General features: G+C 36.3%; 1 long non-coding RNA gene across 1 annotated transcript in view; it reads left to right on the forward strand.

The window, feature by feature from the left end:
* Positions 1–13,828, forward strand: part of LOC137861436 (uncharacterized) — a 91,425-nt gene extending 77,597 nt beyond the window's left edge. The window contains exons 2-3 of the long non-coding RNA XR_011099600.1: positions 9,172–9,407; positions 13,598–13,828. This is a non-coding gene — a long non-coding RNA (uncharacterized lncRNA). The remainder of the gene's footprint in view (positions 1–9,171; positions 9,408–13,597) is intronic.
* Positions 13,829–14,141: the final 313 nt, after the last annotated feature.

A 14,141-nucleotide genomic window follows, 5' to 3' on the forward strand; every position in this document is an offset into this window, starting at 1 on the left:
GCATGTGGCTGATTTCTTGAAATTCACTGTCATATCATTTCCCTCTCCCCCTTTTTTCACCATCACCCTTCATTTCTCATTGTTAGAACTCTGATCAGCTCCTAACCCAAATATTTCAATATTATGAAATTAAGAAACTAAGATTTAAATAAGTGATTTTTAATTAGTTATAACATTATTTTTTTTAAATTTTATTCCTTGTAAACCTGCAACATTTTTTCTGATAACACAAGTCACTGATCTATTAATATATATTTCATTATTTGTTGCATATCTTGGTTGTTTTTGGTATTAATGCTTGTTAAGAAGTTATGGTCTTTGCAAGCCTCAGTCTTGACCTGGTAATTAAAGTAACATATACTTTGCCAGTTTTTATACCATTTGCATTATGGAGTGTTTTGAATTGAACGAACATTTTCTTGTCTGGTTTTCAAAACCAGCTGAAAATGTACATTTTGACAGGAAAAGTTTGGTGCAATGAGTTTGAACAATTTTACAGTAAAATTGTTAATGTGAGTCAAACGTGAAAAATAGTAACATAGGTAAAAGCATAATAAGGTAAATAAATAAACAGAAGTCACTATAATGTCAGTAAAGCATGCTTTACAACTAAAAGAGAGTAAGTTAATATATTTCAGATCAAAAGGATGTGATATCACAGTTGACAGAAAGTCCCTCTGGGACTATAATGAGAAGTCATAATGATATACTTGTTTGTGTTGTTAGTACTGAGGGATAATATATGATTCTCTGTGTAGGAGAGCAGAGGACAGATCAGACAGATCAGCTCCCTGCCAAGCTGCACAAACTTGGACATACTAAAATCCTTCTCTGTACTTATCTTTTTCTTTCCTTATTTATTTTTAATGCTCTCAGGCATAGATGGTCAATACATCTCCGCCTTCACATGACACATTTCTGTATATCTGTAGTAGAGTATTAATGTAATCCAAATAAGCTTAAGGTGTGTATTTTAAAAGCACATGACAAATGCATTTATTGATAGATTTCTAGTCTGCCTCCAGGACACAGTCAAGTTGATATAAAATACTAAGTTCATATAGAGAAGACATGTACTAGAATTTCATTAGTATAACTAAACTCTGTATTTGAATGGGAAAATGTTTATCTCAACTATTAGTTTTTATGTTGGATTCCTTATTTAAGAAAATTCTTTAAGTGTATCTATTGCTTTTCCTCCACATACAAGAATATTTCTGAACTTCAGTAGGGTGTGTGGGATGTTATGTTATTATTTAAGAGTATCTATCTATTATATTAGTTCAGAGTAACACAAAGTTAGTGCAGACCAAGTTGGTTTAAATTACTCTTAGGTATTACTGGATTTTCTAGTGCACAAGCCTCGTAAAGCTCAGAATGGTACTATAGAATAAGATCCTTTGAGAATCAAATCCCATTACCATGACATTCTTCAAGCTGATTTCTCTATGCCAAGCATAGAGTTATATGTATGTTAAAAAGGAGTCAAAACACTGTCAGAACAAAAGCCTACACAGCACAACGGGTGTCTCTGTCGAGAGAATATGGGAACAGACCACAGGTCAGAAAAGGAAGCAAAGTTGCTTCTTGTGCTTTTGTTTCCAGATGATTAAGAGTGAGAACACAGCAGATTGTGAAGCTCAGTCTGTCTTATTTCTTCTCACAAGATACTGTATATTTATTTTAATTCTTATAATCACTAAATTAATACTGTGATACCACGCTTTAAAGCCCCTGCTCCAGGGATTTTATACGCTATATCAAACATCACACCATAAGCAGAGCATACAGCCATGTGCTGTATGGATAAACTGCCTGGAAAAAGCATAATCCAGAACTAGACCTCATCCCTGAATTTCTTTCTAGCAATGAACTGGTTAATTCTGCCTTTCTCTTGTAGAACCTACAAAGAAAGGTTCATGTTAAAGGACTATGCAAACTTGTACTATATTAGCTAATGATCTATTATAAAGAGTAGGCATCTATCCTTCTGGAGCAAGTTGCTACATGTTTTTGTACCTTGGTTTTCCCATCTGTAAAATACAAAGAATGATACTGAATTTCCTTTGTAAATTGTCTAACAGCTGCAGAGCAAGAGGGAGATGCTGCACTCCTGTAGCATTAGCATGGATGCGCTGGTATGCAGGTCCCCACCATGAAACAAGGGAAATGCAGAAAAATTTTGTTGTAGCTCATTGCCTTTTTAGCATGTGCTGGCTGTATGGCAGTGGCCATCCTGGCATACCCAGTCCCTGTCTTACTGGCAAAGAAAAGGAAATGGAGGGGTTGAACCAGCTTTGTGATCTACTACTGCCAGAAAATGTGGAGCTCAGTAACACTTTTGGCTTCACGCAGATACTGCAGGGCTGTGGAGAATTTTCCAAGTATGCTTCATATGTATACTTATTTAGAGCTTATGCTTTTGTGCTATTTTTAGCCTAATAGGTTCATGACTGGGACTTGTAGCTATAAACACAATTCAAGTAATAATAGCATTGAGTTGAAGATGTCTCTGTTTTTACAGTGCACTAGCATATACGTGACCCATTGATACTTGAAAACAAAAATGCTTTTGGAAAAAAAAATCCCACGCGACACCTTTAGTCCAACACACTTCTCAGATCACAGATTGTCCATTTTTTTCCACTTGTACTATGCCCTCAGTACCAATTATCTTCATAGTTTACTGTTCTTTCATACAGAAAAAGCCAGTTGACATTAAGCTGTGTTCTGAAAGAACAGCCTGATCTGAATTTTAAACTGATACGTGTGCACATATATCTCTATTTTAACTGCAGGCAGATATTTCAAAAGTACCAGAGGATTTTGTCATTTACGTATGAAAATTAATTCATAAATCTTTTTTGTATTTACAGCAGTCCTGACAGAGCTTATCAAAAATGAGTTGCCTTATGGAACTATCAATGGATTAATAAAAAGAATCTGATCTAATATTCATGACACGAGAGACAAATGTAAACGGCCAGGCAACTTCATCTTTTTATTGTTAGTGAAATGTTGTTTTTTTCATAACTTTTCCTTGTAGATTTTGTTTTCTCATTTCATAACTGCTTTAACAAAAGAACTGTGCCATCAATTTTGCTATATTGCATTATTCATGTGAAAGTATACGCACCAACTTCAATCCACAAAGGAAAGAAATACAAAAGAATGTACTATATTATTATTCATATAAAAACAAGAAAGCTTTCAAACTCATGTTGTCCTGTTATATTTATTACCCAATAATATTTTTCAACTGCACAGTTCTTAATGTCCAAACACATTCTGCTGCTGTGTTGCTCAGAGGAAATCTTAGTATCTAATTGTTTATCCTAATTACCTCTATCACTTGATTTTGATCTGAGACCCAAGCATCCAATAACTAATTTGGAGAAAGGATCATCTTTACTCACAGGCCTGTGACCTGAACTGCTGGTTATAATGGAAATCATTGATTTATTATAAAGGAATATGAAAGTAAAATAATACTATTATGGGAACGTTTGTAGCGATGCTAGGTTCCAAAGATGCTTATTGAAGGATGTTTTTGTGCTGATGGTGTTGATCTTAGGGTGAGCTTGGAATGAAGTGTCCTTAGCTCAGTCCCAAAAGCACTCCTGCCTGAATTGTAGGATCTGCTCATTGTCTTGTCCTTGTTTACCTGCTACCTGCTCCTTTCCTACTGTGAAGAAGGGAGCTTCAGTGCACCCAAAGTATATTCCTGAGACCTAGCAATCTTATCTAGCTGGGTGCCTGGAAGTTAATTGAAGTCTGTGTTTCACTACTGGATAATTCATGTGTTAGTGCTTAATAACATTTACAGACCAGATTTTCATTTTCAGAAAAATAGCACAGATGCACCTTTGCTGCACCTGGAGTTCCTGCCCTCGAGTGGTCACCTTAGAGCTGGTATTGCTCTTAGGGTACAACAGATGCAACGTTAAGCCTTTCCAGTCACGACTAGTGTGAAGTAGTGTTATCTTCCATTCGAAAGTAATTAGTGTCCTCAGTATTGCAGGCATACCATTTACTTACTTTCTAATTCAGTGCTATACTAAGGACAAATTACTTTCCAACAGTAAATGTCAATGGTTTCATAGCAACCATGAGCACCTGAGAGCTTTCTTTTCATATTAAATCCCATCATAAGGGTGTCAAGCCTGGTGATTTCTGCCTCGTGTTGGTGCTAGAGACTGACTGCTGCATCCAAGCAGCAGAGCAGGTCTTGTTCATTTTTTTGTTGTTGTTGCGCATGCTAGAAACAGAACCTGAGAGGCTCCCTGCTTGTTCTGCCGAAAGTTGGGTGGCTTAGTTTAATAATTTCAACAATACTTTTATGAGATAGAAGGGTATTTTAAGTGGTTTTTATCATCAAATCTTTTCTTTTGTGTAATGGCTTGATTTCATGCTCAGAGACTGTGAAATGAGATGTTACTGAAAAAAATCAGTCAATATTCACCGCCTTCCAACTACTTTCCTACAGAAACCCAACAGAAACCAACAGCACAGTGTGGTCCAATACATACAATTTGAAATGAAAGCATCTAGTTATTGTTTTTTTATAGCTGTTTGAGGTATTGCACCCAAAGATGCCTCTTTTTGCCATACAACATTCCATTTCTGAACTAGTGTTCTGCTAGGGAAAAAAACAGGCTCTTGCACAACTAGCCAGGGCTCAGGGCTGTTCAGTGGTGCAGAAGGCAGGGGAAAAAGAAAAGAGGTGGGAACCCACTGTGCTGTGAGCCGTGGTATACTGCTGGTAGGCATGCACCTTTGAGAGTGCATTTCCTTTCCCAGAAATAGGAGTGCATTTCCTTCCCCTGAAATAGGAGTGCATTCATGAGAGTCCTTCCCTGAGCAAGAGCAAGAACAGAAGCCTATCTCAGCACATGAATATTCTCTGCAGATATGCAACCAACAAAAGCACAGGAGCTTGCAGGTGCTTTGTTTTGTTGCTTTTGAAATATATACTTTTTTTCTCAGTACATCATACAAATTAACCATTTAGTTCAGGTTTTATTGACTGAATCTCTCCATTTAAGATTTTTTAGTGCTTGGACATTTTGAGAAGTCATTTTAATGAAGAAAACAGGAGGAAAAAAAAGAAAAAAGATGATTTTCTGACATCCTACTTCTGCTTTCAGTTCTTTTGTCAAAGGAGAGACAGGGTCTCAATACACAAATCAGAACACAAAATAAGAAATCTGTCTTTGTTAGGCTTTGTATGTGGACAGGAATAAGCTTCAACTGATATGGGATTTGGTAAAATTAAATATGCCCACTGGGGAAAACTGTTATTTGATTTCATAAGAAAAGATTGATTTTGAAAAGCTCAGACTGTCATATGAACAATCACTAAAATCACTTTTTCTATACAGTAAAGGTATAATAATTCCAATGACAAAGTGAGTTGCTGTTTCTTCATGGAAACAGGTTTCCAAAGCAGTCTGAGAAGAACGAGGCAGTTGCCCTAGGGTTGGCATGGTGATGATCCTTTCTTTTACTGTACACCTGAACAAATGAACGAATTAAATTTGCACATTACTTTACATTGCCAGAGCTTTTGTTGCATTTTAGACATCTTTTTTCAGTATCATTTTTTTTTTTTTTTTCTGAACATGATCTTATTATCTTAAATGAAAGTATGTATTTCATACTGTATCTCTGCTACTGCTAAAAGTTTCATTTCTTCACTTTCAGCTACTCCCACTTGTTACTAGCTTATAAAAGATGCTTGGGCTACAGTCATGTGGACCCTGTGTATTTGGATGTGCAGAAAATGATTTTTTGCCAAATTAAGCATCTCATAGCAGCAGACTGGCTGTGAGGAAATAGTTTAAATTTTGATTGTCCTTAATATAGCCTGCAATATTTTATTTATTTATTTTAAACTGAGTCAGAGCTGGAGAAATGGCAGATTTGGTCCAGTATGCTCTCATCTAAACCATTATATTTTTGGCCACAATAAGAATAAAAACAAACATTTAAGTCTTTGACTGGCAGGTGAGCTTAGCTTCAAGTGCAATTATAGATTATAAAATAACTACAGATCTTTAAAAAGTATTTCATGAGTTGTAGGTTTGCATGTCAGACATCATGCTATTTTTATAAACTCAAAATTAGAATTGTAGTCTGTGACTGATAATCCATTTAAAAAAAAAAAATGCAGATATTTAAGATTTCTAGCAGAATTGAAAGATGAAAGTTGCAGACCTGAAGCTTATTTTTGTAAGAAAAATAAATCCACAGAAACACAGACTACTGCACAGACAGAGATCAATATAACAAACCAATAAGGATGATCAAGGAAAAAGGTGGCCATGCGGAGTAAAAGTAAAAATTATGTGAGTATAAATTGGTAAGAAACAGAATGAGAGAATATAAGTATAAAAGTGAACTTGAATATTGGTACTTCGTCAGGAAAAAAAAATTTCCTTCAGGCTGTTGTCCATCTGGTGCCCAGTCTGTGTCATACAAACCAAGGTCATCTTAGCAAACATGTAAGCATATTCGTAGCTAACAAGATTTGTAACCTGCATTGTTTCTTTTATGTTTGTATGATGTTCATTTAATTGGCTGTATTCCATTAAAACTAAACTGTGATTTCATAAGCTTCTGAATCTGTTCCACTTCTATGATTTCTCTATCCTTCCTGCCCGTATTTTTAACTATTTCTGGTGACTAGCAGGTGGAAAAGCTAAACTGCTCATGTTCTACTCAGTATTGGTGAAAGATTAATTGATAGTATTGTTGGTCACCTATGAAGTCTATGTTATGCTGTTGGGGAACAGTACATTTATGTGATCACCCATTTGATGCTTGGGATATTAGAAAGATGCTATCATTACTGTAAACAAATGCTAAGCAAACATGAAGACCAGAATTTTATAATTACTATAATAAGTTAAGTTGTGTTTTCTTTTTCCTTCTTCTCTTCCAGATTTTTCCAAAATATGATTTGTTGCAAATCATGCTTTTTATGTAAGAAGTGAATGCTTTATTCCAGTGCTATGAAAAAAGTAGTATGAGGGTTGCTTATACATCTCTGCTATTTTTATATGCCTTCTAGCCTATTGTGCTCTAAATCTGACCTATTCTTTTGCTTTCTTCAGTACATTTGCATGCATTCAATGCCTCAACTCTTTTTCCTTATGATTTCTAAATTTGCTTAGCTTTCTTTCATGGCAAAGATTTCATTAAGTTTCTGGATAGAGACAGGTTTTAAAGTAGTGGTGTGATTTTAAAGTCCCTAAATGTTACAGGTGAATAGTCGAATACTGGGAATATTTCCGCAATTCATACTTCAGAAAAAAACAGGTCATGTACAAGGAGGTTTTGGAGGGCAGAGAAAATGCATTCCAGTGAGAGATTTCTGTTGAGCTTATCAAAAAGAAAGTTAAGCCTGTATAAACACCTTTCCACTAAGAAAATATAAAATACTAAAGGGTTCTTTAATCTATCAAAGAAATGTGTAGCAAGAACCAGTAGCTGGGAGCTAAAGCAAGGCAATTTCAAATTAGAAATAAAGCACATGCTGTTGTGTGTTTTTGTTTTTTTTTTTTCCCCCTGTTTCACAGAGACGGTAATTAAACTTCAGAGTAGGCTACTTTGCAGTAGAAAATGGTAGACATCATCTCTGGAGGCTTTCAGATACAGTCTATCTACTTTCTGAAAGTTATTTTTGGGCTGAACACGAGTTATGGGGGCTCAATAGCAGAGGTAATTGGATGGAATGTGTCTATGAAACAAAAACTCAGTGTATATGAACTAATCTCTTCTCCTGGCCTTAAATTTATGAAAATATAGGTTACGTTAGTGGAACTTGTTTGTTTCCTATATCTAATTACTTTTTTTTTTTTTTTTTTTTTAATTCAGGGCTCAAAATATTTTGCCATTGCAGTTTGTATCCTTTAGGAATTCACAACAAAGTTCTTTACCGCTTGCTGAATAGTCGCATACTGTATGTCTCTGAATGTGCAATTTCCAGTTCCTGATTAGCACCAGGAACACTGTCAAGGATGACAGAATAACATCCAATTTTGTTGATCTCTACTACAATTACAACAGCCAAAAGCTGCATAAGTGCTATTCTACAACCTAATCTCTTGCAGAATATTCTACAGCCTAATTTCCAGAAAGACTTCTTGAAAACGTTACATCACAGGGATTATTGATGGAAATGGGGTGATTGCCAGAAAACTTTAAAAAGAAAACCTCCTAGGATGCATTTACAGTACAAAAGTAATCCACAGACAATGGACTTTGCTATCTTTAGTGTAAATCTGCAGACAGATTCTCCACAAAACCCTGGGCAGAAGATGCCATCAGATGGGTGCAATAGCTCCTCTCTTGGAGTGAGGAGCTTCTTTGATCCTAAGGTCTGTGTGCAGATTTTGATCTAGAGTTTCTGTGTTCTGCCTGAAAGACTCAGAAATTGCACTGAGATTGTATCCAATGCATGACAGTGAGACTGTTCCAGGATTACTGGTGGGATGGTGTTAAGCCATACACTAAACAAGTCCAAAATGCTGTATCAAAAAACCAAGCATTATTTCCTGGGAGGAGTGTCAGCTACTGTTGCATTAATGATTTAATACAAAAATGTATTAATGCATCTGTTCTGTCTGCCCTAATCCCCACTCTTCCTTGTTATGCTGAGCTGTATTCATCTTTCTCAGCTCTATCAGAGTTCAATTGGTTGAACTCTTTTAAACACTTTTCATCTTGATTCACTTTGTCTCATTTTGCATTTATCTTATTTCTATTTCTGATTGACGCTGAAATCCTTTCTCCCAGAAGATGTATTTTTCAGTGTTTTTTTTTTTTTTTTCCACAATGTATTAATATTAGTGTGAGAAAAAAATAATAAATGGCTGTTTTTGACTGTTCACTCCAATAAAATGTTTAATAAACTGTGCAACAAAGATTTCAAGAAAATGCTGTCTCCTAAATTATTGTCTTCGTAAACAAATCAAGTATGCTGGCATAAAATTTTCCCAACTAAGCTACTATGACAGACATTGAGAACGTAGTGCTTTGGTTACTCTCAGTTTGAACATTGTCAGATTACTGACAATTGGCTTTTCCCAGCTCCTATGTGTAAAGGGGTCGGGATTACTACTGGCCTTACCTCTGTGTTCTCATTGCTTCTGGTTTTGTTACATACAGGTACATCATGAAGAGGAGGGAAAGGCCTGCTGTGCTTTTATTTCCCCTCCAATCTTCACTATGTAAAGGAAAACCATAACAAATCAATGCATCAGTCCTGACTGATCAAACCCTTCAAGCTAAACCATTTGGCAGGTTTGTCCTGCTGGCTGGTGGGATGCCTGAGGGTTCAGTAAAAGAGTCACAGTGTCCTCAGGTCCTGGATAGCTTTTCCCAAGGAGAATCTGAATGTGGAGGTAGGTAGTTCATGTGAGAGTACATTCAATTTTTTTTTAAACTCTTCATAAATTTAAATCTTAGCTTGAACATCTTGTTTTGAATTGAATGCATTATCTCTTCTTTCCACCCCATCCTATTATATAGGTACTTTTAGGGTAAGAAATCATTGCTATTAGCATTTCTATCATGCAGAACAAGCATTCTGTCAGTGTTGGCAGCTCCTTTTACTACAGGTCTCAAATGTGAATTGAATTTTGTATAAAATTCATGCTGCGACTTAAAGTGTCTCTGTTGAAGAATGACCACCTGTAATGCTCCCTTTAGTGAAGTCCTCAAAGAATCTGAACTATAGGGCACAGTAGTGGAGATAAAAATCCAGAAGTGGATTTTTTGGTGAGAGAACATTTTATCCAAAGTCTTCTCTCACAGTAATTTCAGCTGTTTCCTTCCTCAGGAGGAAGGCTAACTCTGTTTTTTAGACTGTTGGGCATTTCTGATGTTCTGCATTCCTAAATATCAGATCCCAGGTGTGAAACTTAGCACTAAGTGATTAGATCATTCTGCTTTTGAAATATTCTTTAAAGTATGCTTCACATATAAGGAGGGATAATTCTGGAAATCCATCAGTAACGCATATGGCATGCCAGCTGTGTTTCTTCTTATACGTGTTATCCCTATAGGAGACAAAGGAGAAGTTCAAGAGAGTTTTTCAGTGATTCTAGTGCTATCTAGGATTAGGACTATTGGTATCTCACAAAAAAAAAAAAAAAAAAAAAAAAAAAAAAAAAAAAAAACTGTTATTAGCGTTATTCCCAGCAACTATTCTTTGGTGGGGGGAAAAAAAAAGATGTAGTTCAAAAGCCAACAAGTCCCCTCTCCTACCTTGTCTAGAGAAAAGGAATGACAAAGTTGTTGAAGGTATATACATTAGAAAATGTTGTGATGAAGCGTTCTGCAAAAGAATTTTAACAGCTTTTATCATCTTTACCAGTACAACAGCTAGCGCAGAGTTGCAATTATGTTCCTTGTTAAAGAGAATTAAGTTAATTCATTTCCATGTTGTGACCTGCAATAGTTTAATTTACCTTATACTATTCTGCTTGTTAATACAGGCTGGACAGAAACATGATAACTTCCATTTATGTTAACTATCTGATTTGTGATGCAGTCTACCTCTGCAATGACTGCACTGTTCAAATTAATTAATACCAGATCATTATCTTTAGATGGCAGGCAGATGTTGAGGTTATGGTGTTTGTGAACCCTAAGCGCATTTCTTTTCTGTGCAGATCAAGAGCAGTTGCTATATAAATTGAGGATCCAAGGTCTAGGCCTTCTGGCAGTGAATTGGTTTTGTAATTATCTTAGTAATAGTTCTCAATTATTATTCAGTAAAGGTCGTCTTTCCTCTGCTAATGGGTCATGGCACCCTCTAGGGATCCATAGATGGGCCAGTTCTCATTTTTCTCATGTAAATGACTTGCCATCTGTGTGCCATGCAGGTTCATCTAAGGCAGTTCTAAAAACACTGCTAATTAATATCAAAGTTGGAGGTTCTGACAAGATTGTAGAATTATTTTAAATACTTTAAAGATGGGCTTTGTTTTCTAAAATTATCAAGGTTCTGTTAAATGTTGTGGGCAGATTAGATGCAATTCTCTTGATGTCATACAATGATTAAAAATCCAGGCTCCGATCCAACTAGATGATATATATTCTACCTGCTCATCTCTACTTTATATCTTCAGTTTGGTTCATAAATTTTATTTGGAATGTATATTAAAAATGTTTTCCTTTTGAAATTATTTTCAGTCTTTAACATCAGCATTCAGAGAGATGCCTGACATACATGGCAATCTTCCCATCTTGTGGAATGTTTAAATATATCCAAGTTCTTTATTTTAAATCATGTTTCAGACTTTTAGTATGTGTTTTATGCCAGCCAGTGTGACTCCTGTATTGAATTTTCATTCAATAATATTTTGTTCTTCTTGAGTTGAAATGTAAGATCTTCACTATTACAAGCAAAGCTTTTCTTTCTTTTTTTTTTTTTGGAGAAGTTCATGTTTTCATGTATTGAAGACTACTTCTCTAGAAAAATACAGACTTACACTTTAATAGAAGGGGATTATGCTGAATTTTCCTGCTGTGAAAGCCATCATGTGTGTCCTTCTAATTAGCATTTCCCATAGTCTAACGATTTCTGTTGATGATATAAACTCAGGCTCTGAATCAACAGATTTAAAAGATATGCACTACCTCTGCCCTAGACATACTGACAGTGCTGTCTGGGTCCTGTGCTATAGGAGGTGTGAGGCTGTTACCAACTCTGCTAAGTCCAGTCCTGGCATTGCTTCAATGTTTGAATCACACGGAAGGATCCTGCCCTCCTCTGTCCCCATGCAATCCCGCTATTGCCATGCCTAGCATTATTTCTTCCTGATGATGTTGCTGTGCCTCTTCTTCCTTTCAGTAGCACTGTCAACAGATGTTACCAAACACCAATAGCCTTCTTTCTGCTCCATCTTATTACTGACTTTCCTGCCTTTTGTTCTGTCCCATTGTATTTAATTCTGCTGTGTGAGTATCGGGGAAAGTTACTTTCCTATCCAAAATTGTTAGACTTGCACAAAACTTCTTCATTCCTTTCACTCCATCATGTTTACACTGCAGGCTGTGCTAACAATGAATAAAATGAAAAAGTTAACTAAACTGATAAAGTCATCATTTGCTTCTACTCTATCGTAATAGCCATGCTGTAATAGGTACTGTTTCATATAAAATTACCATATAAATTATGCCATCCAAATCTGCAACAGAAACAGCAACAGTACTTACAATAAATGGCAAATCCCTGTTAATTATTGATAGCCTAATAAACAAACCATTATAATTCATTCTTATTATTCATTATTATTAATAACTCTTATTTAGTATTCATTGCACAAGGATCAGTTATGATTAACTGTTCCAAATATGAATGGTCCACATGAACATTTCTAATTTGGGGTCTTTTCTGTTGAAGAAATGGCTTTCTGTATTAAATCACTTTGTGCAGTCAACAGGGCAAAACATGACTATACCTAAACAGCCAGTCCAGTGTCCTTGCCCTGCTGTCTGTAAAAAGCTGGTACAAGCTCTGTCAGAGGAGAATATTGTGTATCTGGTGCCAATTACCTGCCTCTAACTTGGATGGCTTATGCCTTAAAGCATGCTATTATGTAAAAATGTTTGTTTGTTTGTTTGTTATACCTGTTACCTGTCCATGATGTATTCCAATCTGTATTTGAAATGTTTTGATCCTTCAGTGTGGGATTCAGGTGACTGTATGAGCAATGTAACATAGGCACATACAAGTGGTCTATTTACTGTGTGCTATCTTTATACCAAATAAAAAATCTAGTCAGTGCTGTTTAAAGTATACTTCATGTCATCCTAAAGTAGGTGCCTGTATTTGGCCAGATGGATAGTACCCAAGAGTCCCCTGAATGTATTACCTTGATTTCTGTTTGACTACAAAGGGAATCCAGAAAGCTGGCTTTGATGGAAGCAGCTGTATTTTGTAAATGTCTAAGGTTAAATAAGATCAGCTTACCCTTACTAGCAGTGATGTTCTGCTTTACCGCTTAGCAATGTCAGAGTGAGCTCTTTTTAAGGAGCTCAGCCCAAAATTCACCGAGGCATGATCATAAATCCTAGCGGCTTCAAACCTTAAGTGAGTTGGTGAAGGAGGCTGGATTCCAGGAGCTGCAATGACAATGCACCCTTGTGCAGATTTCCAGTGACTATCAGGTAGAGTGCCAATGAAGCAGTCTTCTCCAGAAATGATAAATGAGTCTTGTCGTTGGTCTGTTGTAGCTTTTGTATACGTGCAACCAGTCCAGTCTTTCTAGACTGCATCACTAGAGTCATGACTTTTGCCATCTGAAGGTCAGTTGGAAATAGTAGTGTCATTACCAGCTGTAAGAAGAACAGGTCTCAAAGTACCATTAACCAGCATTATAGATGGTCTTTTTTTTTTTTTTTACCACACTTCTATTTTTGACTTCTGTTCCAAGTCTAGCTAACTGCCACTAACACACAGCAATAGAAAATGTTGATTCTACTGGATTACTAGCAGTTGCCTGCCTTCTTTGTTTCAATTTTTAAGCTTCTGACTTGGACTTTTGGCTCAGTTTTTCTTTGTCTTTCTCTTTTTTTTTTCCAGGTTTTTGATGCACTAGGACCTCCATCGCACCTCCTTTTAGATGCTAGTTGCTATATCTCCATCTATTATGAACCATGCTGAGAATATCAACTGGTACCTGGAAGCACACATGAAATGTTTTCATAAGGGTGCCATATGCATTGGAAGTTCCCTGAAGCTTTCATGGTGAGTTTAGTTGAACAGAGCAGAAATGTTTAATCACTGCATGCCAAGGTGAGAACTCTTTTATTTTTATTTTTTCCAGAAAACACTGTATTTCAGATATTTATTTATTTATTTATTCGGGGGGGGGGGGTTGGGGGGGGGAGGAAGGAGGAGGGAGGTGAGAAAGAGGGTAAAGCACATTGTAGATAGCATTATAGAGGTATCTACAGTTCCCTGGCACACAATAATTTCACTTTTTGTTTGACAAGGGTTCTGCACTGCCCTTCCCTACTGTCCACTTCTGAACTTAAAATACCTGATGTGCTCTGTATTTTTCCATGAAGTGCCTGTTCTCACCAGCTGTGGCTTTCTAAATACAGTGATGCACTACAAAGCAGCC

This window comes from Anas acuta, chromosome 9 (assembly GCF_963932015.1).
Source record: "Anas acuta chromosome 9, bAnaAcu1.1, whole genome shotgun sequence".
Lineage (NCBI taxonomy): Eukaryota > Metazoa > Chordata > Aves > Anseriformes > Anatidae > Anas > Anas acuta.